Source organism: Mustela nigripes, chromosome X (genome assembly GCF_022355385.1).
Source record: "Mustela nigripes isolate SB6536 chromosome X, MUSNIG.SB6536, whole genome shotgun sequence".
In the NCBI taxonomy this organism is placed as follows: domain Eukaryota; kingdom Metazoa; phylum Chordata; class Mammalia; order Carnivora; family Mustelidae; genus Mustela; species Mustela nigripes.
In genome coordinates this window covers 123,349,090-123,376,625 of record NC_081575.1, presented here as the reverse complement: position 1 = coordinate 123,376,625, position 27,536 = coordinate 123,349,090, and the positions used below count along the sequence as shown (strand labels likewise).

General features: G+C 51.5%; 1 protein-coding gene and 1 long non-coding RNA gene across 7 annotated transcripts in view; one reads left to right on the top strand and one right to left on the bottom strand.

Moving 5' to 3' along the window:
• P2RY8 (P2Y receptor family member 8) overlaps nucleotides 1-9,135 on the bottom strand; it is a 44,308-nt gene extending 35,173 nt beyond the window's left edge. For all 6 annotated transcript variants that reach the window (XM_059384929.1, XM_059384931.1, XM_059384936.1 and 3 more), the window contains exon 1: nucleotides 8,636-9,135. The gene's annotated coding sequence lies outside the window, so the exon portion shown is untranslated. The remainder of the gene's footprint in view (nucleotides 1-8,635) is intronic.
• Nucleotides 9,136-15,699: 6,564 nt separating this feature from the next.
• On the top strand, nucleotides 15,700-17,921 carry LOC132007299 (uncharacterized). Its single transcript, XR_009401299.1, has 2 exons — nucleotides 15,700-15,892; nucleotides 17,552-17,921. It is a non-coding gene; the product is annotated as an uncharacterized LOC132007299 (long non-coding RNA).
• The last annotated feature ends 9,615 nt before the right edge of the window (nucleotides 17,922-27,536 follow it).

Below are 27,536 nucleotides of genomic sequence, written 5' to 3'. Positions count from 1 at the left end.
CATCCATCCATCCATCCATCCATCCATCCATCGATGTATCCATCCATGTGCTGAAATATCTGGGCACCCTGAGGTCCAGCCACATTCACACATAAAACTAACCACCACAGTCTGCTTCTGTTGAGAACCTTGATCGATACAGAAACCCTCAGAAAAGCAAGACCCTAGGTGCTGATCCTAATTTTTCCCTGGGCAGAAGAAGATGAATGCATTTCTCTCTCTGACCTCTGAGACCCCTGCTTTCCAAAGACAGGACCTATTTTGCATTTGAACTGACAAGTTCCCCTCCAACCAGACCTTATGATTTTCAATGACAAGACTCTCCATGGATGGCAGAATCAGGTAACTTGGAACCACCCACCATGAACCAGGACAGCTTAACACGGATGTGGTGTGGGGAGAATGTGAGACGCGATTTTGCCAGAAGCATCAGAGACTTGGGGCCCAAGGGAGTTGGGCAAGTCTAAGGAGGTAGACAGCTTGGCTTTGGGAAAAGTTCAAGGAAGCGGGTCCATCAGTGTTCTAATCAGAAGCCAAGTGGGTCCTGAAACTCTGTTCCATCACCAAGAATGTCTGGGAGTCCTCTTTCCAGGCACACCTGTCACTGACCAGAGCCAGGAGGGTCCAGAAGGTGGGGAGAAGGAGAGGGTCCTTGGCATGTCCTGGAGGCCATGATGAATTTACCTTGACTCAGGTCCTGAGTCCTGCAGGGGATCAACCCCCACTGCTCATGGACTGGGTCGTTGTGTGAAAACACTGGGCCCCCACCCAGCTTTGATGGGAGAACACCACCATGGAGCTAATAGTGCATGCTTTCTAATTAACCATATTTTCCTGTGACAGATGTGGAACTGAGTGAACTCACAAAACCCCACGGAGTGATGATATAGCGTCATACAGATCACTAAGCCGAGGCTGGGTAAACCCATGGTCCAAAACTGCCGAGCCGAATTCCTTCTTGTTGGCATTCCTACCGCTCAAGGGCGTCTCATTTCTGGGGTCAGCTCCTTGTACCTGAGCAGGCTTATATCCCCTGTGGCCTGAGTGTTAGCCCAGCATCCTCAAGAGGACGGAAGAGAAAATAGTGTTTTTGTCATGTCGCAGAAGAGGAAATAGAGGTTAAGCGTTAGGTCAGAGCATGGCCGCGGTCAGACTCACAGCTCGTGGCTTCTGAAGATATGCGCAGAAGAGACAAATGCACATCAGGCCCCATCTTACACGCTCTTGGTGAGACCACACAGTGTTTGGTGCACGTTGGGACCCTCCAGGGAGCACATGGTCCACACCTGCCACATCCTGGCCTTCACATGGAATCAGAGACTGGTCCTGATGGAGCCCCAGGCAGACACCCTGTGCTTTGGGGGAGGAAACCCCCGGGGCTGGCCTTGGTACTAATACACTGCATTCCATACCATGTATGTGGATTTTTCTGGTCAATATAATTAGGTGCTCCTTGACACCCCAAGGAGAGCCTAGTGTCCCTCAACCCCGTAGGCGGTTGGTCCATGAGACGCAGGGAATGTTCCTGCCCAACAGGCTCGGTATTGGAGAAGGAATTTCTACCTGGGGGTGACTGGGCCCCCAGGGGATGTCCCACAATGCCCAGGGCTATTTCTGTTGGTCACACTAGAGTAGGGGGTTGTTCCTGGCATGTGGTTGGTGGAGACTAGAGATGGTGCTCAGCACCCTACAGTGCCCAGGACGCCCTGCCTCAGAGCCCTCCAGCCTGAGATGTCAGTAGTGTTGAGGCTGAGAAGTCCTGGTCTAACATGAGAGACTATCTATCTATCATCTATCTATCTATCTGTCTATCTATCTATCTATCTATCCATCTATCTATCATCATCTGCTTACCTACCTACCTATCCATACATCTTTATATCTATCTACCTACCATCTGCATGACCATCCAACCATGCATCCACCCATCCATTCATCTATCCCTATATCTATCTATCTATCATCTACCTATAAGACCATCCATCCATCCATCCATCCATCCAACCATCCATCTATGTCTAGCTATTATCTCAGTATCTATCCAATCTTATCCTGTATCTACACCTCCTACCTCTACCTCCACCATGATATGGCTTCTCCCCTGTGTCTGTGTTTCCTCTTCTGTCTCTTACAAGGACACCTGTCATTGGACTTAGGGCCACCCTGATCCAGGATGAGCTCATCTCAGATCCTTCCCTTCATTACATCTACAAAGACCCTATTTCCACATAACTTCCACAGGTTCTGGGTGATTAAGACATGGGCATATATTTTAGGGGTCCACCATTCAACACACTATACCCGTTTTTGCCTGGACTACTCCCATTTTGTTCCTGAAGTCCTGCTTCTCAGGACCCCCAGCTTCCCAAGCAAATCTACATGGCAAATCACCCTACCCGTAACATTTACACCATTCTGTTTAATACCCAAGCCAAGTTAGGCCACCAAGTGGTGCTTTCTGTGGATGCCTGAGTTCTCCACTCCCTCCCTCTGCAGGGACCATGGAGGTCTCTGCTGACCAGGACGTGGGCTTCCCCCAGACACAGAGTTGCCACCCCAATGGACTAAGACATCCCCGTCCCCATTACGGACACCTCCCACTGGCACCAACAATCTGGTTTTTGTCACCGGATTTTCCAGGTTTGCTGTACACAGAAATGTTCTGCACATTTCCTATAAAAAGAATTGCACACTGTGTGACTATGTGTGTCTACTTCTCTCCCAGAGCGTCATGTCCTCAAGGTGCATGTGTCGTGTAACCACTGTGTTTAACGGGGGACCTGTCGTGGAGTATGCCATCCAGGTGCAGGAGGTGTTACCCGGTGGGTCGTACCCTAGGGTGTTGTGGGCTACTGCACACGCTCATTATCGGAAGTGGTCATGGAGCCAGGGGATGGTGTGGAGATCCTGCTGTGCTGCTAGGGCAGTGCAGAGAAGGTGGGATGAGATGTTCAGTCCACATGTGGTGGACAGGTAGCCATGGCAGTGTGAAACCAGGACTGGGGCGTGCTTGGATGGTGTGAAGCTGGACATTCAGGGTAGTGGGGAGCGTCCAAGGAGAAGCTCTGAGCATGACACGCAGATGTTGCCCATCACGTGGAGGGCAGCACTGGGCGGGGGCTCAGGAGCCACCCAGCCTGTGCCCCCCAAGTGCCCTATGGGAAGTCCCAGGCACCTGATGTTCCGCCTCTCAGAGTCCGAGGACAAGTATAAGGCACTACGGAAGTTGTCTGATGTGCTGAGCAAGATGGAAACTACTTTTAATGGGAAAGAGGATCTAGGGGTAATTCTTGTGTTGGGCTGGGGTACAGGTCAAATGCTCTGCGTGGGGTCATTGTACCTGAGCCCATGTGGCCCGTTAACATGCTTGGGCAAAGTGGGGTCAGCTGGTCCCTATGACCTCAGTGGGTTTCCTGAATGTGGATCACAAAGGCCATGATCTTGGGCATGTATCTCCAATAAGCTCTGTTCCCCCAAAGTATGTGTCTTTATAATTTTCTCTGGTACCTTAATGATCTCTCTGCTCTCCCGTTGTCTCTCCCCTACAATCTGTTTTCACCAACGACAGTATGCGCAGGGCCTGGCGTCCATACACAGCAACCAGCTTGGAGCCCAGTGGCGAAGGAGGTCACCGTGAGCTGGAAATCAAAGCCTCGGCTAGATGGACACACACAGGGGGGCTGCACACAGGGGGCTGCACGCTCCAGGCTGTGCACGGCCCCGCAGGCAACAGCTCAGCTTGTCTGCTGTTTGCATGCCTGTTTGCAAGTGGGGACGGCCGTGTCTCCTTAGGAGGGAGTCGTGCTCAGGGAAGGAAACCAACCAGCCCTTCCTCGGGACGGGCATCTTGTGGTGGGGTTTCAGAAACGCCCTTCCGCAGCTTCCTGTGAGTGTGACTCAGAATCTGTAGCACCCGGCTCACTGGCAACGTGTCCTGCAGACAGTGTCTATAGCCCGGGGTGAGGAAGTAAGAGCACGGGCATCGGACGGCCCTTTGTTTCCGCTCTCTCTGCTTTACACTAATGCATACTTCATTTCAAGGTGAACACTGCAGTGGCCTTGGGCGCATTCACCATGGTGGCCGACCACCGCCTCTGTGTAGCTCCACAGCATCTCCAACATCCTTGCCACTGGTTGTGGTCACTGGTTATGGCTGTCCTAAGGGACAGATCTGGAGGGAAGGATGGGCAACCTGCCTCTTCTCTTGTTTTGTGGGTCCATGTGTACAGCCCCCTCCATCTCATCCTTGTGTCCGTTCATCCTCCATCCATCCATCCTTCCATTTGTCCATCCATGCACCCATCAACCCATCCAGGTACCCATTCATCCAGCCTTCCACTCACCAACCCTTCCTTCCATCCATCCAACCATCCATCCATCCGCACATCCATCCATCCAACCATCCATCCATCCATCCATCCATCCATCCATCCATCCATCCATCCACACATCCATCCATCCATCCATCCAACCATCCATCCATCCATCCATCCAACCATCCATCTGTCCATCCAACCACACATCTGTCCATCCATCCATCCAACCACCTACCTACCCATCCATTCAACCATCCATCCATCCATCCATCCATCCATCTATCCACCCAACCACCCATCTACCTGCTCACCCACCCTGCAACCACGCATCCATCCATCCATCCATCCATCCAGTCACCCACCCATTTCATTCATCCGTCAATCATCCATCCTCCAACCCATGGACCCATGCCTTTATCCTTCCATCCATCTGTGACTAACCCATCCCCCAATTACTAAACTCACGGCGATTTTTTCTGGGGTTGTGTACAAAGCCGCAGCATATGCACTCACCGTAGGCATGGATTGCCTATGGCCATGGCTACTAGGTTCTCTCCTATCCCATCCCGCGTCTGTGCCCTGCTGGTTTGTCCCTGTCCTGAGTGCAGGGGTGGCCTTGCTCCATGCCCTTCCCCCACCAGCACATACATGGAGACTCCAGGCCTCCAACTGCAGAGTACTTGGAGGAGACAGCACCTCCTGGTGGATGGGACACATCCAAGACAGTGAGTGACCAGGCTGGCTAGAAGCCTGAGTCCCTAATCCACATACTTTACCTGTTCTCTTGGTGGGGCAGAATATTACAAAAGTTTTCCTATTGTTCCTGCTTTTTTAGTAAAAACGCCACTTGTTCAAGCCAGGATTTTATTTTTCGTCAGATTATCTTGTGCTATAGGATAGCACACACACGCCACAGGGACCTTCCTGTGGGAGCAGAGCAGAGTAAACCTTGGCTCATTTCTCCCTGGATGTGGCCTGCGTCTGCTTATTCTGTAATGAGCTCTGTGCCCTATCACCCCTATACTTTCATCACAGAAACAAAAACATGAGACAGAACATTAAGAAATGGGAGAAAGTGTCCCCGAGCACCCTGGCCCAGCCCAGTCCTCTCCCGGAGACCCAGAGAATGTGACATGGTCTTGCAGTTCCTCCCAGGCCTCTGGCGGTGTTGTCCCTTGTTCCTTCTCATCCTCTCCCTTGGCGGTTCTGAGTTGGGGGTGATTCTGCCCCATAGAAGACACTTGGGGATGTCTGAGGACAGTTTGGGGCATCATAGCTTGTGGGGATGCCCCTGATCTCGGGTGGGTGGAGACTAGAGACACTGAGCACTCTGTAGTTCCTAGGGTATCCCACATCAGAGGAGGGATGCAGCCACAGATGTCAGCAGTGCTGAGGCAGACACACCTTGGTCTACATGGGAGACTCTGTTTGTCTATCTATGTATCTATCTATATCTATTATCTATCTATCTATCTATCATCTAACCATTCTTCCTTCTATCCATCCATCCATCCATCCATCCATCCATCCATCCATCTATACATCCATATCTATGTATCTATGTATCATCTATCTATTATCTCTCATTGATCTATCTGTCCATCTATATATCCATCTGTCCATCCATATCTACCTGTTGTCAGTCTATCAATCTATCAATCTATCATCTGTCTTTCTAGCTTTCTACCTACTCATCCACCATCCATCCATCCAATGTATCATCTGTCCAATCCTGTCTATCTGTTGTCTGTCTGTCTGTCTATCTGCCCATCCATCATCTATCTATCACACTGTATCACAAGCAGCCAAGACTCTGCGCCTCCCCCCTGGGGAACATTTCTGGACATTCCAACTTTGGGGGGAAGAAATGGGACTGGCATCTGGAGGGGGCTGACTGCAGGTTGCGCCCAATGCCCGTGCCATAGCAGAGAGACCGTGCGCTCACCCTGCACACCTGACACTTGGTTCTGTCCCAAGACACCCTCCCTTTGCCCCGTCTTCCTTCAGCCCGGCTCTCTGTCAGGGGTCCCCCCATAAACATCATCGAGGTCACCCAGGGTCCCTGCCATCAGGTCCGAAACCGTGAGGCTCTCTGCGGGTCCAGTCAACACCAGCATCTGCACAAAGGCACCATCTTCAACAGACCCCACGGTCCTACGTCGGTCCATGCCTCGTTGCCTGCCAGCCTTAGGGCGTCACAGGGGACTGCCCGTCCTCTGGTCCAGCCGCCCTCCACCCCAGCTAGCGAACCACACACTCCCTCTACGTGGGCTCCGCCCTCCCGGCTCTCATCCCCGTGCTCAGACCAGGGCCCCGACCCAATCTCTTTGCAAAGCTCAGCTCCACAATCTCCAGCAATGCCGGAAGCTTCCTTGGCTTTTCTGGGCTGGGTGCTAACGTGTCACCTGTCTCCTGGGATCGTCCCCAGCCGTCACCCAGAACACACACAGCCCGGGCACAACATCGTTGGTGCTACACGGACCCGGTGAGCCCCGCCTCTGCCAGGAAGCCCTCCTGGGTTTCTTCCCACCCCCAAATCCTTGAAACCTGCAGCCCAGGTCAGCATCTCAATTATGTTGAGTTCTCTCCCCCGCCCCTACGGGGAAGCACAGCCCTGAGCCCGGCCTGTGACGACTTCGTCAGCCTCTGGATCGAAGGGATGGCAGGCTAGTGGACGGGCAGCAGGTTGAGGAGAGGACCCTGGAGGTGGAAAGTCTGGGTCTGGTGCGCTTGGGTGACCGTCTTCGCCCCTTCTCGCCTCCGTTTCCCCATGTGGAGTAGGAAGATGCTGGGGACACAGTCGCCTCCCACCCCTGAGATCCGTGCTTGGCTCCAAGGCGTCCACACAGTTGTGGGATCTCTCCGTTGCTCCGGAGAGACGACACCCCCCCCCCCCGCACTGTGTCCGTCCGTGTGGCTAACGAGGGTACAGACACACACGGCTGGGGGATCCCAGTGCGGCCCCGGGGACGTCCCCACAGCTGCTCTCTGAGCCTGGTCACGGGCTCACGATTCCGTATGATGTTGTTGGCCCTGGGGAGAGGCCAAGAGGAGCCCTGACTGGTGTGGGTCTCCTCCCGGGGGCCCTGTCCTCAGTCAGGGCGGCAGAGCGAGCCGGCAGGTGCACGTCGGGCCCCCCGCATCCTGCCCACCCACCCGCTGCCTCCAGGGGCGTGAAGGGAGATGTAAAGGGAGGGCCCAGCTGCGACGGCTTGCCGGTCGGTGGTGACAGCGAGGAGGCGGCACAGACGGACGGGCCGGACAGGAGAGCCGCACCCCAGTTGGGAGACCACGGGAGGGCTCATCTGCCCTAGCCCTAACCGTTCCTCCGTGTCCCCTTGTCCTGAACACGACCACCCAGGGTGTGGTTGGGTCTGGGGTCCCGGGAGAGCCTTACGTACTGTCCATCTGCGGCACGCACGTCCCTGGGCTGTGGCTACGCAGGGGTCTTTCCGACGGCCCGCAGACCCTCCTAGGCTTCCCCAAGCACCATCCAGAGGCCACATCCATCCCCCGGATTCCTCCCGAGACCCGGGTCCCATCGGGCTCCCCAGACGCAATCAGCAGGATTTGGGGGCCACCGTCCTGGAGACACACCCCCCTTCCCTGCAACAGGGCTGGCACCGGCCGGGCCCCGATGACCCGCCATTCATCCAGCGTGCAGACATCTAAGGGCAAAACAACAGACACTCGTGTCCGGCATCGTGGGCACAGTGTCCCGCACGGCCACAGGCTTCTTCCCGGGCCGATGCCGTTTCTTAGCACCCGGTGCCGGGGCCCTGCCCCCGACCGTCCCACTGCACAGACACGACGGGGACGCAGAGAAACCGTGTTTGCTTTGCCCGCAGAAGCACGTGGCCCAGGGTTCCGCCTCCTAACTACCAGCGAGGCTGACCGCCCGCCCTGCCGACAACCGTATCCAGACGGATGCTCTAGCTGGGGCCACACGCTCCCTGCCGCCCAGACGCCACTGGAGGGCGGCTTGGCACATGCTCCAGGTCCCCGTGTTTGCACATGATCTGGCACCCGTGAGCTTGTCTGTGGGGGCTCTGTGCCCCCCACCGTGGCCATCCGGGTGTTGGCCCCATACGCCCGCCCAGTGCGGGGCTCGGCTCAGCCGGCATGGGTGCCTTTCACCGGATGAACGTTTGCAGGAGAGGTTCCCCGGTAGGCACCTCTGCAAGGTCTCTCTGGGGGTTGGCCCGGCTGTGCGGACAGCCTCCCCTTTTTGCCCATATCTGCACCCCTGAAACCCTGTCCCCGTTGGACCTGCCTGATTCCCAACAAGGCACGGATGCAGCACGGGGCAGAGAGCTCACCAGGAGTCTCAGAGGGCTGCCGGCAGCTCTGTCGAGGAGCCTGGCGTCCGGAAGGCGGCGGTCCTCATTCTGGAAGCCGGCCGGCGGTCAGATGTGCCTCAGAACCGTCCGTGTCCACAGGAGGCCGGCCCGAGTCACGGCGGCTGTCCTGTGGCTGCTCTGGCAGGTCTCATGGGGGCATGGCCCGGCCGTTGCGAAATGCAAATTCGCCAGGGTCCACCTCCGAGCCTGGCAGCCACGGTTGGGAGGCAGGGTGGGGAGAGAGGAAACCCGTGTTGAAATTTCCTGTGTAACTAACCGTCTGCTCGCTCGCTCGCTCCCGTGACGGCGAAGCCCGTGAGGCCGCCTGTCTCCTATGAGGCTCGCTGCAGCCCTGCGTGGGGTGGGGTGCCTGCGTCACAGCCTCCGACCTCAGGGCTGCTTTCAAGAGGCCGCGAGGAGACCCTGCCCACCTGGCCAGGGTCGCCTGCAGGAGGCAATCCCGTGCACGCAGGCGGGGGGCTAGGACCATCCTCCTAACTTAACAGGCAGAGAAGCAAGCGTCCCCTCCCACCCAGACAGGGCTAATTCCTGTTTTTTCTTTTGTTTTTTTAAATTTTAAAAAAAGTGAAAAAATTGCTAGCAGAACATATTTCCTTTTGCATCCTAAAGCTGTGTGCATTGCGACAGCCAGGCCATGGGGCAGGGACGGGCGATGCCTGACCTTGATGGAGGGTGGGGGCTCCCGGCTCACTCCCTGCATGTCCCATGGTGGCGGGGGTGGGGGCCGTGGGCATCCACAGCGGCGTCGGGCTGGAGGGCAGAGGCAGACATTTTCATGAGGCAACGGGGGCCAAGAGTAATGCGGGCGAGATGCGGAAGCTGCTGGAGAGCCAAGGTCTGAGCTCCCTCACCCGTGTCCTGTGGACGGTGAGTCACTTCTGGGGACCCAGGGATGATGTCACCTGGCCACTCTTCCACGGGGAAATGCAGGGTTAGCCATCTCTCTGTGTTGTATAGACTTTCCACTTATCTGTATTGATCTGCCATCGATAGACGATATGTAGACTGTCTCTATCTGCCCACCATCCCACGTATTTCTACGCATCCTTTATCTAAGTACCCTCCAACTATTTTCTATCCACTGCTTACCGACGTGTACCTGTCATCTTAATCGACGTATGAATTCTATCATCTGTGTATCCGTACGCATTGATAATGTGTAACCATTGATATCTACCAATATCTAGCTATACCTATTAGTATCTACCTGTACATCTATCGAGATCTGTCAATATTTATCCAGCCATCATCTGCGTATCTAGGTATTATCTACTTATCAATCATCTATTACCCATTATGTTTATCTATATTTATCTTCTCGATCATCTATCTATGCATTTACCCATCCGTCCATCCATCCATCCATCTACCTATCCATCCATTCATCCATCATATCTGTTTATGTATCATCAATCATCTATCCAACCAACCATCCATTCATCCAACCAACCAACTGTCCATCCATTCATCCAACCATCCAACCAAACAACCAACCGTCCGTCCATCCATCCATCCATCCATCCATCCATCCATCCATCCATCCACCATATCTATCTATGTATCTATCTATGTATCTATGTGTCTATCTCTCTATCCATCCATCATATCTATCTATCATCTATCTATCTATCATGTTTCTATTAACTCCATCCACACACTTCTCCAACCATCCACCCACCCATCCATCGTTCTATCTACTTACACATGTCATGCTTCTGTAGACTGTGGTGCTCCTAGGTTGGAAGTTCACACTCATGGTGGAGGGGTTGGCCCACACAGAGGATGTGGTTCTGAGATGCTGCAGAAGGTGTGGGCACATCTCTCTCACAACACCGTTGACGGTTGCCCGTTGACAGTCCAGGCTGCCGGGCCCCTGGGGGATGGTCATATTGATTAGTAGGATCTTTATCAAGAGGATCTATTAAATTCTGGATCTGTAGGGACTATAGGCCCTACTCAAGACCCCCGAGCCCCAGCTGGGCACCTGTACCTGCTAAAGAGGCCATCACATCAGTCATATGGCTCCACTGACCTGTAGACAGCCCAGTAATTCCCTTACACATGTCCCCCTGTCCCCAGTATGCAAGCCCCCAGAAGCAGCCCCTGGGCCTTCCAGCCCCTAGAAGGTGTCATGGACAAGGATGTGGAGGAGGGAAGTGTGGCTGAGGAGGGGTCAGACAGAACCTGCCCTTGGAGGGGGACATGTTTACCTGTTCTTGTGCCTGGGATGGAGTCCCTGGAAGCACCTGGTCCTTCTGGGTGACAGTTTCTCTCAGGGGGAAAAAAGTGTGGGTGACAAAGCTCCTTCCACATCTTGTAGGGCACTCAAGTGTCTTGCACGGGACTGATGTTTCAATGCTTGGGACCTGTCAACAAAAGGGCAGGGAACTCATGCGTCTCCAGGGCAATCACACACCTCACAGTGCCTTCTGAAACCTGAGAGTGTCTCTAGACAGGTCCTGTGTCTCAGATCCTAAGTGGTCGCAGGGGACCCCACCTCCTCGGGCCTTGGGAGGGGTCTTTGCACCTACATGTGACATCCAGTGAGGGCTGGAGGAGCATGTCCCTCCTCTCTGCACAAAGAATGACTCGTTAAAAACGCTTCCAGCAGCAAGTCCTGAAAACTGGTGGCCGAAAGCATGAGATTAGTAGTATTTTTTCTTTACTTAATAAGAATTCTAGAGATGAGCTCTTCAGGGTGTGTTTGACAGCTTCATGATGTCATCAAGATCCTGTCTCTTGGGGCGCCTGGGTGGCTCAGTGGGTTAAAGCCTCTGCCTTCAGCTCAGGTCATGATCTCAGGGTCCTGGGATCGAGCCCCGCATTGGGCTCTCTGCTCAGCAGGGAGCCTGCTTCCCTTGCCTCTCTCTGCCTGCCCCTCTGCCTGCTTGTGATCTCTGTCAAATAAATAAATAAAAATCTTCAAAAAAAAAAAAAAAAAGAACCCTCTCTTTTTATCCTTCTCCACCACCCTTCTTAGCAAGCTGGCATCCTTGCCTCGTGGCACAAAGTGGCTGCCACGGCACCGGGCATCCCATCTGCATCCAGGGCAGGAGAAAGGAAAAGCGCTGTGCCAGCCCTCTCTCCTCTGAGTCCAGCCGTGTGGTAGGAAAGCGGCATCTTGGTCAGAATCTCCATGGCCGACTTCATCTTCCATCACTGTGGTCAGAAGCGGGTTTTGTGGCAATGTCCAGTGGCCGGGGACGAAAGCCACGAGTGACTGTGAGGGCAGGTTGGGGCTGCGTGCAGGAAGCTGTGATCAGGCCTGGCTTCTGTCGGAGCCCGGGGGCCATCGCTGAGGTCACGGGGACCCAGAGGGTCTGCGGAAGGATGGACATCAGGCGGAAGGACCGTCTGTCCGGCCAGAACTACTTCCTGTCCAGGATGCACGGCCGTCCTGTCTGCATTGGCTTCAGCACGAAGCCGGCTTGTCCCCGGTCACCGCACGCGACGGCCTCCCTGGGAGTCGTCTCGGGTGTGATGAGAGCGAGCAGGAAACGTGGTGACAGCAGCGGCCGTGGTCACAGCTTTCCGGGGGCTTCCTACTCGTCCCCGTCATCTGTCCACGGCTGCCATGCTGCACCCTGTCATCCGGCATGATGACCGCGGTTTATGCGTGGGAGTGGAGTTTCACCAAGGAGGTCACACGGCTCTGAATGCGGGGGCGTGTGGCCAACGTTAGGTCCTGGAGCCTGTGGGTACGAAGTACGTGGGATTCGTTGCAGATCTGAGATGAGCTCGTCCTGGATTGGGGTGGCCCTGAATCCAAGGACAGGGGTCCCCGTAAGAGACAGAACAGGAGACACAGACACCGAGGAGAAGCCACCTGAAGACAGAGGCAGAGAGGGGACGGACGCGGCCACCAGCCCAGGGATGTCTGGAGCCCCAGAAGCTGGAAGACGCAGGAAGGACCCTCTCCTGGAGCCTCTGGGCGGGAAGCAGTCCCTGCCCCGCCTGGATCTCAGACTTCTGGTCTCCAGAGCTGGGACAGGATGGATCCCTTGGGAGGGCGCAGGTCACGGAGTGTCCGGTCACAGCCCAGGGAGAGCCCAGAGCTGAGCCGCGTCGTGCAACCTTCGCCTCTGTCTGCTTCGGGAACACGTACGTTCCCCATGAAGGAGACCCCTTCCCCGTGAGCGGTCACTTCGCATCCCCTCTGCAGCCGCTGGTCACCAGGCCTCAGCTGTCTGTCTGTGCGTTTGCTGATTCTGCACATTATCTGGAAATGGCATCGTGGGGGTTTGTCCTGTGCGTCCGAGTCTCGCACGAGGCACGGGATTTTCAGATCCGTCCACGGGGCAGCGGGCAGCGGGATCACCTTCCTTTTCACGGCCGAAGCCTAATTCCCCATGTGGATGGACCCGGTTGTGTTGGTCTCTTCCCCTTGCCGGCGACTAGGCCCTCGGGCAGGAATGGTCTGATGTCACCTCACGCTCAAAGGGCCTGGGGACACCAGTTTCCACCAAGAGATCACGGACCCGCTGTTGAGACTCTGCTGTGCACCTGTCACCAGCCTGCCAAGACCCCCTCCGACCCCCACGCCCCCCTGCAGACTCGGTTCCAGGCTCGCGGCGGCTAAAATCCGTCCTCTCTGTTGGCGCATCCCAAATGTGCAAATCCGTGCCCTTGTGACCCTATATTTGTAAACCCACTCCCCTCAAATCCACACTCGGGGTGATTTTTGGTCTTTTGCCAACACGCACAAAGCACCAAAACCATGGGAGCCCCCACAGGGCACGTCCCCGGGGTGGGGGGGGCCCTGACCGAGGGGCTGCCCTGTCTTCTCCTTCTGGGTCACGCTGCCAAAAAGTGTCCTTTCTGCCGTTGACTTAGGACGATGTTTTGGGGTCTGTTTGTTTTTGGATTCAGTAAGTGTTCATGCAGAAGCAGCATAAAAGAGGGTTATGAATGGACGGGTTATGAATGGATGGGAATGTGGTGGCCACAGGCTCCAGGAGCGTGAGGTCCTCTCTGGAGATGCTGCTCCCATATGTGCTGATTTAGGGTTCCCGATGACTCTGCAGGACATCACTACCATGAATCCCGACCCCTGGCCGTGCACAGGGTCCGTTCAGACCCAGGGTGAGCACTGAAGCGTCCTGAGGTGCTGCCCCTGGGTCGGAGGACAGGACATGGGGGAGCACGCGTGCACCCTGCCTCCTCTTAACCACTAGCTCTAGCTCCCTGGCAGGGTTGCCAAAGGCAGGTGCTGTGCACAGGTGAGGGCAGAGCGGTACAGGTGTCTGTCTCCAGGAAATGGGGACCCCGAGAACCTTCTGTGTGCACGGGTCCTTCTGCTGAAAGGTGTGCATGAAACGGAGAAGCGTGCATTGGGCAGGACCCCAACCAGCCTGTTTTCTGCGCAGTTCCTGCGACACATGAATGCCCGGCGGTCGGAGGGGAGAAGTCAGGGCTCCGTGCCGTTCTGATGGTCCTGGGGTTGCAGGCGTCCCTTTGGGATGTCCGGGAGCGAATGTGCCCGCAGCCCTGCCCTGTCGGTGCGCAGACCCCGAGTCCTGTGCGTGTAGGGCTTTGCTGCAGGGGCACGGTCTGCTCACTGCTCCAGGCAGACGGCATCGTCCGGCACCGAGGAGGGGGACGCGTGTGCGGGAATCGAGATGCCTAGTCTCCCAGACCAGAGCCACGGGCCAGCCCAGGACCCTGTGCCCTGCACACCGAGCCTGCGTCACGTTTCCGAGCAAACCTGACCCCGAGAGGCGGCCGCCATGTCGAGCCCCCCCGCGTGGGTTTTCAGGAGCCGCACGTGGTGCTGTCCTGCCGTCCACTCCGGCCACCTCCCTCCGTGTCTGCAGCTCGGGGGCGATCCCGTCATCATTGAAAGTTGAGCAAGGACACGGCAGGGAAGCCACACAGATCCCCCTTCGCACGGCGGCTCGCTATCTGGCCGTCCCATCTGGCCGTGGCCGTTTGTCTGCAGGGCTGGCATCGGAGAGCCGAGCTCGCAGGCACAAGAGGCCCAGCACACGGGGCCCCTTCCCTGGAGACATGGCACATGGCCAGGCCGCGGGGTGTGGCTGAAATCAGCCACCCCCAGGCTCTTGGGGGCAGGAGACAAAGAAAAGCCAGCGTCCCCGTGTCCCGCAGCCCAGGGGGTGTGTTGTGCTCTCTGCTTTGTGAGTCACCACGGGATGTGCCCAACAGCCCGTAAGTGGCGTCCACAGATGGACGGACAACAGCCACGGGTCCCTGCGTGTACGGAAGAGGACTGACCAGGAACAGGAATGGAGCTCTGACCCCGGCTGCCCTGGGGAGGGACCGTGAGGACTCGATGCTCACCAGGGAGGCCAGACGCACGGGACACGTCACGCATGGTCGTGCGGAAAAGGCAAATTCACGGAATCGGGAAAGCAAACGGGCGGTTCTCACCCGGGGGGGGGGGGGGCGGGGGTGGCGTGTGGCCACGCAGGGACACGGGGTCTGCTCCGCGGATGGAAGGTTCTGGAAATGGAGGTGGTCGTTGTACAATGTTGTGAACGTACTCTCAGCCCCGAGCTTGTATGTGTTAAACAGGTGAATTGGGGGCACGTGGGGGGCTCAGTTGTTCAAGCCTCTGCCTTCGGCTCAGGTCATGATCTCAGGGTCCTGGGATCGAGTCCCGCGTCGGGCTCCCTGCTCCGCAGAGAGCCTGCTTCTCCCTCTCCTGCTCCCCGTGCTTGAGCTCTCTCTCTCTCTGTCAAATAAATAAACAAAAATCTGTAAAAAAATAATAAATCAACACGTGAATAATTTGTGAATGAAATTCCCTCTGTGCCTCCCAGCCCAGCACGGAGCCCCGCACCAGACCGGCCCCGGGGTGGCCACCCCGACCGATCCCACCAGGTGCCCAGCACCTCCCCACGCACAAAGGACTCCAAGGCTCGCCCATGTTATTGCTCACTTATATTTATGAATTCGTTAATTTATATTTTTTAAAAGCCCCCGTTTTACTATTTCTTTGCTTATTTCTGTATTTATCTATTTCTGGGTTTACTCATTTTTGTTAATTTTTTTTTTTTAGAAACCATCCCCACTTTAAATTCCTGGAGGTGTGAGTCTCCCCCAAATTACTGCCACGTGGTGAGCTGCGGCCACCGGCCAGTACCTGTGACTCCTCAGAGCTCGCTGATAGTCTAGCGGAAAGTCAGCGGCCTTGGACGGACCACTCCACGTCTCCCGACCTCCCGCCCCTGGAAACCGCCGTCTGTCTCTGTGTCCGTGAGTCTGGGCGTTTTGGGTTCTACGGAGAAGCGCGAGTATGCAGAACGTGGGTTTCTCTGATGTATGACACGGGGTCCGACCACGTTCTTGCAAATGGTGGGACTGCCTGATCCTCAAAGCTCAGTGATAGACCATGACGGATGTAATAAAAAGTACAAAACCGGGGGTGGCGGGGAATGGAGTGGGGGTGGGGTGGACCTGGAGGGGGGGTGGTATGTGCTATGCTGAGTGCTCTGCATTGTGTAAGACTGATGACTCACAGACCTGTACCCCTGGAGCAAGTAATAATTATGTGTTAATAAAAATTTAAAAAAGGAACATTTCAAAAGGCTGGAAAAAAAACACTAAAAAGTACAAAATCATACTTAAAAATATATAAAACATATAATATATAATTTATATAAAAATATAAAACATATACAAAATTTAAATATACAAAATTATGTATAATACACACTATATATTATATTATATGTCGCATTATACTATATTATATTTAATATTTATGTACTATAATTTATAATATATGGATTATATTTATAGATCAAAACTACATTTATAATTTATGATACAAAATATATAATAATATAAAATATGTAGTCATTATAATACATTATATATAACAATATAATAGAATTTACTTTTGTACTTATATAGTGTATATTGTATATAGTTACATCCAGATTATAATTATTATATATAATATACTATACAAAGTATATAATTTTACATAATCAAATATAATCTCCATATAATAATCTATATGAAATAATACATACAATGATATATAATCAAATATAATCTATTTATATATGATCATATATGATCATAATAATCATATATATGATTATATATGATCACTTACATTATATATAATGTATATGATTTAATGTATATACAAGAATCTATATGTAACATAGAATATATAAAATTACATATAATCAAGGATGATCTATGTACACTATAGATATAATGTATATACAATGTAACGTAGCATAATATAATATAATATAATATATGACACAATACATAGATCTATGTACACTATATGATATAATGTATATACAATGTAACATAGCATAATATAATATAATATAATATATAACATGACACAATATATAGATCTATGTACACTATATGATATAATGTATATACAATGTAACGAGCATAATATAATATATAACATGATACAATATATAGATCTATGTACACTATATGATATAATGTATATACAATGTAACATAGCACAATATAATATATATTATATATAGATCTATGTACAATATATAGATCTATGTACACTATATGATATAATGTATATACAATGTAACATAGCATAATATAATATATAACGTGACACAATATATAGATCTATGTACACTCTATGATATAAGGTATAGACAATGTAACGTAGCATAATATAATATAATATAATATATAACGTGACACAATATATAGATCTATGTACACTATATGATATAATGTATAGACAATGTAACGTAGCATAATATAATATAATATAATATATAACGTGACACAATATATAGATCTATGTACACTCTATGATATAAGGTATAGACAATGTAACGTAGCATAATATAATATATAACGTGACACAATATATAGACCACATTTCCGTCATTCTCTCGTCGGCAGATACTTACGAACCGTGCGGTGGGTGTCGGGCCGACAGGGACACAGCCTGCGCAGAGCCTGGACGCCTTGGCGACCGTGGAGGTCGACCCTTGGAACATCCTTTCCGGATGGGATTTCTACAGGGCCCGCCCCCTGGCATCCGCCGCGGGGCCCACCTGGGCCGGCAGGAAGGGGAAGACAGGGCAGGGCACCCCTGGGCCAGAAACGTCGGGAGGGGTCATCTGCTTGCTGAACCCACCGACTCTCGAAGATTGGATCCAACAAGTCAGAGGTCACTCTTCTATCTTTGATCTGGGGGTTCTTTGCCTCGGGTCTATTCTTGTCTTGCTTGGACATGGGGTTCATTAAACTGTCTCCTGTTCATATGCCAGTTGGTGAAGGCTTTAAGGACTACCTCGTCAACACCAAAGGAATGAATGTCTAATGTGGAATTCCGGGTGGTGTGGGAAAGGGGACGACACGGCTGGGCATGTGGGCTGTTCCCTCTCTCCAAACTAGCCCTCGTGCTGGGACTACGGATGTGGCCTCTGAGCAAACTTTCGGCAGGCCGTGCGGAAGGTGAGATGGAGGCAGAACTGGGAGCAGTGGGCCCGGCCGTGCTCCCAGTGAGGATGCGGTAAGGTTATCGCTTCTACGCACCTCAATCCCCACCCCTGAGTGTAGGCTGCTTCCAAAGAGCAGAGAAGCAAGGGAAAGGAAGTCGTGACCTCACAGTGGAGACACCTGTCAGACACACCTTGGGGAGGTGCTTGAGGTCGACATCCACGGGGACGAACCAGGCTGAGAGCAGGCGACCTTGACGCGACGTGACCACAGAGCCATATCACCTCTGTGCGCTTGCTCCCCCAAACCCCAAACCCTAGTCTAAACCCCAGAATAGACCCCAACAGAGGCACATCCTACAAACTCCTCCACCAGCATGCCTCGTAACTGCCAAAAGGTGAACGTGAGTCTGAGAAAGCATCACAACCCAGAGGAGCCCCTTGATGTCACAGGGTGTCCTGGATGGCGTCCTGGGGCACACAGGGGCCTTATGGGAAACGGAGATATGCATACAACACTCTCTCCTCTGTGCGCACCCCTGCATTAGCCAGGCTCCTCAGCACAAGTCTCCAGGATGGAATGTGGGGTCTTCCCTGGACCCCCGATGCAGCCCCCGGCACTGTGGGAGGGCCTGGCTGGGAGTTGGCCTTCTGAGGGGCTGTCCCCCTAGCCCTGCTCCTTCCCTGAGAGGGTCAGGAAGCCCTCAGCTCCCCCAGGGGCTCATCTGCAAGGCAGGGGGCGTGGTGACTTTCACTCACTTTTGCAACAGTGAAGGGCTTGATCCTGAGGCAGCTGGTGGTTGTGGGTCCGCCCACAGAGAGCACCCACCTCCATGTGGTTTGGGGTTTTCCTCTGGGGTCTGCGTGAGGCCACCCCTCGTCTGATGTCCTGTCGTCACAGTGAAGATAGACCTCTTGGGAGTGAGGGGCCCTTCTTCCCTGCTTCTCAGACTTTTCAATTTCCCAGAGCTCAGAGGCCGGGCAAAAAGCCTCCTCTGCCTCTCCTTGTTTGTATGTGTGTGTGCGTCACCTGTATTTGTCCATCATCTATACCTGTCAATCATTTCTATGTGTCCATCCATCCATCCACCCCCTATCATCTGTCTATCCATCTATCCATCCATCCATCCTTCCAAAATCTATCCATATATGCATTTATCTATCATTTATCACTCGTCTATGTATCTACATACATAGGCATCTGTCTATCCATCCAACCAGTCATCACTTAATTACCATCCATGTATCCATCATATCTGCCCATCCATCCATCCATCCATCCATCATCTGTCCATCTACCTATCTATCTCTCCATTACCTACTTATCCACCCATCCATCGATATATCTAAGCATCCAATCTATGCATCATCTATGTGTCCATCCATTCATCCATCCACCTATCATCTATCTATCTATCCGTTATCTACCTATCCACGCATCCTCCTATATATGTAACCATTCAATCTATCCACCATCTATGTGTTCTCCAACTATCTATCTGTCCTTCCCTTCATCCATCCAACAACGTACCCACCCATCTATCCATCATCTATCTATGCATCCATCCATCTATCTATCTATCTATCCATCCATCCATCCATCTATCTATCCATCCATCCATCCATCTATCTATCCATTCATCCATCCATCCATCTACCTATTCATCTAATATCTACCTATCTATGAACGATCCATCCACGTATCCATAATCTATCTACCCATCTCTTCTTGATCGACCAATCTATTTATCCATTTATTGATTATCTATCTATCTATCTATCTATCTATGGCAGTGGTTTATAGCCAAGGACAATTCTGCCCCCAGGGGACATTTCTGGCAGTCACACTGAGGAGGACATCTTACTGGCAAGCAGTGGGCGGAGACCAGGGACACTGCTCCACACCCTACGGAGGTGCCAGGATGCCCTACACCAGAAAATGACCCATCTCACATGTCACTAGTGCCAAGGCTGAGAAAATGTGTCCTAAAAGGAGTCCCTCTATGCTGTCCCTCGCGGGTCCTTGTCCAGCTAAGCCTCCTGACAACAGTCTTTTTGGGATGCTCAGCTGTTGTGTGACAATGATGCATATAAATGATACCATCTGTATATATTACACGCTCACCTGATTTTCCACTTTATTTTTTCTCTCTTTATCCTTTTACCCCTATATTCTCCCAGCGTTTGCCTTTTCCCGGTGGCTTCGATATTAGATGACCCCATTTTTCCCTGGCCACCTTCAGCATTGATTAGTAAGTCAGTCAGAGGAAGATAAATACCATACAATCTTGCTTTTAATTTTTTTTTTTTTTTTTAAGAATTCCTTGTGCCATCCTTCCTACTCCTGAATGTCACCTGATAACCTTTCTCTAAGAAACGCCCTCCTCCACTCTGGTCCCCATCTGGAGCTTGACCTCTGGCAGAGCTGCTGAAGGCACCAGGGTGTATACTGGATTCAGACACCGGATTTGAGCTTTGCCAATCAGACAATAGATATATAGACATTTATTTTAAGGGATTGGCTCATACGCTTGGGCAGGTGCAAGTCTAAAATCTGCAGGTTGGACCTCAGCCTAGGGACCGGGTGAAGGCTTACAGTTTGAGTCTGAATACTTCTGCAGGCTGAATTCCTTCTTGCTCCAGGGTGGGGGTACGGGGAGGAGCTTAATCTCTTTTTGTGTAGCTCCTTCAACTGATTGGACATGGCCCACCAATGTCAAGGAAGACAATGTCCTCTACTCAAAACCCTCTGATTTCAGTGTGCATCTCACTCAGAAATTAACATCACAGAAATACCCGGAAGAGTATTTGGCCACATATCTGAGCACCGTGGCCCAGCCAAGCTGACACATAAAATTACCCATCACAGACAGATGGCCTCAGGAGCCAAGAAGTGGATGGCTCCCCTCTTTGCTTGCATGATTCATGGAGACCAGAGAAAATCTATCTGCAGGGAGCTGACCACCAGAGGACCCAAGAGAGGAAGCGACCATGCTAGGCAAAGTACAAACACTGGTCGCTCCCCCAACACCTTCCAATGGCTACGCCTAAGCCATTGGACCATAAAACCGATGGTTTATGCCTAAACCATTTCTTTTCTTGAAGGCAGTGGAACATTCATGGATTCTGAGGATGGTAGCATAGTCCAAGCTGGGTCCTATCACTTGTTCCCCGTCATCATTAATACAACACGCCAGTTTCTATGTTTTGAGAGATTGAACAGGTTTTTTGGGTACATGCTAGTTGGCCATCGGCAGGTGGATGTCATTGGCTTCACACCAGCTCCCAGAACGTGTGCTGAAAACACACCCAGTTTACAAAGTCAGCAGAATGCCCTGTTGCTTTCTTTCAAAGCTAAAATAACAGGGTTTCTTTCCTTGCAGAGCGGGGGGTGTGTGTGGGGGGGACTTGCAAGGGAATGACTCAGCCATAAACAAGGACCAAAGGTCTGACACCTGCTACCACATGGATGGACATTGAGCAGACGATGCTTGTAGGAGAAGCAGATGCATGAAGGGCTGTGCACACTGTGTGATTCTATCTATATGAAGTCCAGATATGGGCAAATTCTATTTGATTCTATTTATGTGAAATGTCCAGAATGGGCAAATCCACCGACAAACAGTGAGTTAGTGACTGCCACACACTGGGGAAGGGAACATGGAGGGACTGCTATATGGCGATGGGGTCTCCTTTAGGGAGATGAGAATGTTCTAGAATTATATAGAGCTGGAATTTCACAACCCAGTGAATGTCACCGAACCATTCATTTTAAAATGGTGAATTTTATGAGATGTGAACTTCACCTCAATGAAGAAAAATCCCTGTTTTTAATCCACCGAGCTTGGGACCAGGGTCAGGGGAGGAGGGCTCCTGTTTGCTCTGCTAATATATCTTTTGCATGTTCCCCAATATGCAAAAGTGTTCCCCAAAATGGTGAACGGGCCAAGTGTTCCTGCAAGGCCACACAGGTGGCACATGTTTGATAAAATGCACCATGACAATAGGAGAGGTTGCTGAGTTATTTCTGCTGCCTTCAGGAGGAAGACCTGTGGTTGTCTGTTTGGCACCGAGCAAACTTCAGAGCCTTCAGAGAGGGCACCACGCTTCTGTGGACCAGTGTTCCAGTGGAAAGATTGTGCTCATGCCTGGTGTTGTTGACCAGATGACCCACCATCATCCTTTGTGTAAGCCAGCCTTACCCTCATGGGGCAAGTCTCCACTGGTCTTCCATGCACAAAGGAAAAAGCAACAAGGTTAGCTTCTGTTTCTCTAGCTGCCTAGGATGGGAGAGTCTTGCACTGAGGACTAGGAGACTGGCCATATTATGGAGGGACTTGGGCAATGAGATGTGGCCATGCTGGCTTGCTGAGCCCCTCTGGATAGAAGGGCAGAGGGGGAACATGGTGGCCAACCCCCCCCTCCAGCCCTACACATCCCCGGAGTTCTGCATGGGAGTCTTCTCATGGTGGCCACACAATGCCTGGTGAGTGATAAGGTGAAATGCAACCGGAAGAAGGCAGGAAATGAACCAGCCCCGCCTTCCCTCCTCACGCTGGGGAGCGGAAGTCCCATGGAAGCCCCACCTTGAATGTTGGGGCACCTGGGGTCCTGCAAGCCTCAGTGACGAGCATGGGATAGCAACCTGGCTGCTGTGGAAAACAAATAAACATGAGACTTTCTCTGTGTGTGCTGATTGCCTCTCAGCGATGTAAACATGTGCCCCAAACATAGAGACCAACGTGATGACAATTCTGTCAGGAACCACATAAAAACAACAAACACAGATGCAAACATCCACGATGAGCTAAATGTTACTGTTTGAGATAAGGATGGGACCAGTGAAGTGAATTAAGTACACATCATGAGAGGTTGATGGTCATTCGGTCAAGAGGAATTGTCCAATGTGGCAACACTTCCTGTTGAAAAATGAAATAGGCGACAAAGGAGGGTTTGAGAATATTTGTGATGAGCATGCTTCCGTTAAAGTGAAGAGGGTAGAAATATGAAAAGTATAGGTGGGGGCTGGAAGGATGGATGGATAGATAGATGGGTGGATGGATGGAAAGATGGATATATTTATGCATGGATGGTGGATGGATAGGTAGATGGATAGGTTGGGTGGATGAGTAGATGAGTAGATGGATGGATGGGTGGATGGATGGATGGATCAAAGGATGGTTGTCTGGTTGGGTGGATGAGTAGATGGATGGATGGGTGGATGATGGATGGATGGATGGACAGATGGACGAATGGGTAGAGAAGACAGAGGTTGCCAGTGCCTCAACATTAGATCCTAGTTCAGTGAACTGGTCATGGGAATTCTCAGTGATGTCTCAGGACTGGACACGGCCTGTGGGTCTCTCTGGCAGGCCTGACTTGTTGGAGGTCCCATAATGGGGCAACTACCCTGGGCCTCCCCCAACTGTCATTTGTCATTTCCATCCAGGTGGCCCATCCCTGCAGTTTTCTCTGAAGGCCGTGCTCCTTCCTGATTCAGTTCTTTGTGGCCAGACATCTTTTTTTTTTCTTTTCCCTTGGCCAGGCATCGTATAAGCTATTCTGAATCATACCCCAATTACCCTACAAAGAAAAGGGAAGCCCAGCATTTTGGGAAAAAGTACAAGGATGTCATTTCCCTCAAAGAGTGGGACAATTCTGTATCTCGGTTTTGCATCTTTATCCCCTGTTCTGAAGCTGCCCTTTGATCTGATATCTACAACATCCGATTTTCTACTCTTCTTGTTGAGAAATCCCAGAGAGGGCACGAAACCCATGTTTGAACCCATGTTTATAAACCCAAGGCATTAAGACACTAAACCCAAGTCTCTAAAGGAGGAACAAGCCACGCAGAAAATATAGTCAATCTGAGAATGAACAGAGGAGGATACTCTATGAACCAACAATTCAGCTCCCGGAAATACCATGTTTCTCGGTACAATCTGGACAGGCCATGAAGGAGAGGGGAGGTAGAAAATAAAATTGATCTTATCTCAGCAAGACAACCACAGACATCACCTGGATGATGACAGCTGCTTGTGGGGTTCACCTTTGTCCCTACACCCACAAGAGTTCCATTCTGCTTGGGAGCCCACAGGACGTTGGTAAGATCTCTCTCGTGGAAAGTCCCACAAGCACATTCTACCACTCTCCACTCCCAGGACCTGGCTAGATGTAGGGGAGACCACTCTGCACCGAGAGGCCAGGATCGCCTCAACTTCCTTCAACAAGCCCTGCACATCCGCCCTTCGGGCTTCCACCATGATCTCCTGAGGAGACCCCACCCTTGACCTGACCATGCTTTATATCACCACTTCACATCGGCCTTCAAATCGCTTACCAGAAATTGTAGCACTTTTGTGCTTTGTTTTCCTGTGGTGAAGTCTCAACCTGACATAAAAGGAGGTCTGGCTTCTGCCCCTGGCTCCTAGGAGGTGATGTCCAGACCATGACATGACCTGTCCTGTCTTTGTTTGCCTGGAGGCTTTGTTCGCTTGACCATTTAGTGGTTTATGGGGAAGCTTTTGGGACATGCTTGATTAGTTGCAACCTTTGAGAGGGGATGAAGACTAAAGGTATTATCCTGAGCCTCCAGGAGGAGGTGGAGACTAAAGTTAGGCACAAGGAAATTATGTCATCAAGTATCAATAAAAACTGGACAGCAAGGCCCAACGAGCTTCTTTGGTTTGCAATATTCCATGCATCTTGTCACACATGGACACTGGCAAAAATGGATGGGTGGGTGGATGGGTGGATGGACGGACGGACGGACAGACATATGGATGGATGAGTTCGTGGATGGATGGGTGGATGGTTGGATGGATGGATGGATGGATGGGTCCGTTGGTGAATGGATGGATGGATGAACTGGTAGATGGAAGGTTGGATGGATGGAGGGAGGGAGGAGTTGGTGGATGGATGTATGGATGGACAGATGGATTGTTTTAGTTTCTTCTCCTTGCGTCCCATAGTTGCAGCTCCAATGTCATGGTTCTTCCTCCTCTTGGACTCACGCAGAGCTCTGGATCTTACCGGACAGCTCCATCAGGGCTGCAGGCATCTCAAACCAGCACCCTCCAATGCAGGACCCACCTGCCTCCTTCCTGCCCCAAACCGAGGTTTCTCCTAATTGATTTTCCCATGGAGTTTAAGTCATCAACCTCACCCAGTGGCCAGAACTGGGGACCTCAGGGTCATTCTTCTCCTTCTTACCCCTGACCCCTGCAACTGAGCTGGACACCGGAGATTTAGCTGTGAATGGTCTGGTCTGGCCTGAAGCCAAGGACTAGTAAGACAAGAGCTCCCGCCAGTGTTCAGGAGGATGGTGGCTGCGCCACCTGCTGGAAAGGAGTTGTCTTGAATAAAGGCTTCAAAGGCACAAATTGATGAGGTAGACAGATGGGGAGAGGGATGGCTGGATGTCTAGTTTGCTCGACGGGGGGATGGAGAAGTGGGTAGATGAGTTGATGGATGGATAGATGAGTAGATTGGTAGTGGGTGGAGGGATTGAGTGGGTAGGTGGACGGATGGATGCATGCACACAAGGATGGATGGACGGGTGGATGCATGGATGAGTGTACGGAATGTGTAAAAGAATGGATAAGTGGATCAACTGGTGAGTACATAGGTGGTTGGATAGATGGGAGAGGGATGGAGAGAGATGATAGGTAGATAGATGATAGATAGATAGATATTAGATAGATTCATACATATCCATATACGCACACATTTATAGATCTCAAGGTATCAATATCAAGATCTCAAGGTGTCAATATGCAGGAGGAGGTGTGTAGCTTAGAGGGAAGCGTGCAATCTCAAGGGAAGCCAGAATTGGATTGGTTCCGCATGTAGACCAGTTAGCTAGTCTCAGTTCTTGCGGTGCCTCCTCGAATGCCAGCATCTAGCAAGGGGCTGGGTCCCGCTGTGTGTCGGCCCTAATCAGTTCAATGAAGATGAGGTCATGGTGGACTATGGCGAGCTTTTAACCCAACGTGACGGGTGTCCTAATGAGAAGTGGAGACATAGAGACAGACACACACACGGAGGGAAGGTGTTTGTGCGATGGCAGACATTGGGGTCCTGGGGCCACAAGCAAGGAACAGGAAGGATTTCGGGCCACCACCAGGAGCTGGGAGACAGGCTTGGAACTGAAAGTGGAGCTTTGCAAGGAGCTAAGCCTGCTGACACCTTGATTTCAGACTTTGTCCAGCACTAGAAAGGATACATTTTTGTTATTCCAGTCCTCCGCCCTACATACACCATATGTGATAGAAACGTGGTAGACACATTTTAAAACATCCCACAGTTTCTCTTAAGTCTGGAGTCCAGGCATGAGCTAACCGCGTCTCTACTCAGGGACTCACTAGGCTGAAATCAGGTGTTGGCCACCAGTAAGGGGGAGGCAGGTCTCCTCTGAGACTTGGGGTGCCTTAGAAGCTTACTGGTTATTTGCAGAATTCAATTCTCTGAGGTTGAAGCAGTAAAAACCACTAATTCCTGCCAAAGGATCTTCTCCGAAAGGCAGTTTGCTTCTTTTTGCAGGCCACCAGGCTGTGTCTTTGCTGCCTCAAGTCTCGTGCCCTTCTTAATGCTGATTTCGACACCTGATTAGGCCAGGCCCACCCACGATCCATTTTCCTTTTGATTCGCTTAAATGAACTGATTACGGTCTTTGATTAACTACAGAATTCTTTCCCCTTTGCCACAGAATCCTGGGAGTGAATTCCACCATCCCCCCCCCCCCCCCCCCAGCCTTCATTCACACTCAATCAGAGTGATTTATACAGCTATGCTCAGGCCATACGAGGGCACAAGATTAGGGCTCTAGATATATGGGAGTTTGTTGTTTTTCTGTTTCTGAGATGTATCCAGAAGAGGAATGTCTTGCTCGAACACATAAAAGGATTTTCCTTGAACGTTTTTGAAATTGTTATGAGCGCCTCTCAGAGGTGTGCAGGTTCTGAAAGAGTATCTCATCCCTGAATTTGCTGTGCAAACGCTTCAGAGAGCGGAGTGGAAAAACAGTTTCCAAATGTAACCGTCCCCCGGGGAAACAGCGCCATCGCCTTGCAAGCCGCCTTGGGGACAAGGTTTAACGAGAACCCCAAACAAGTCTCTGTTTCACAAAGCGGAAGTTAAATAAAGACAGCAAAGACGGTGGCCCAGGTTCAAAGAGTGGTCCCATTTTCCGGGGGACCCCGGATACTCTGTTGCCGCCTTGTCAGGAGATCATGATCCTATTTGTTTTTCTGGGCGGCTTATTAATAGGACACCATGACTCACACATACCAGACCCCCAGATGCTCAGGAGCCCCTGGGTCCCCTCACCCAGTCCGGCCCTGTCTGAAGGTAAGGTTTAGGCACCTTGTGTTGAACAACACAGATTTGTGTTCTCCTACCCTGGATTTTCACTTTGCAGACTTGTGACATATTTCTCTTCTTTT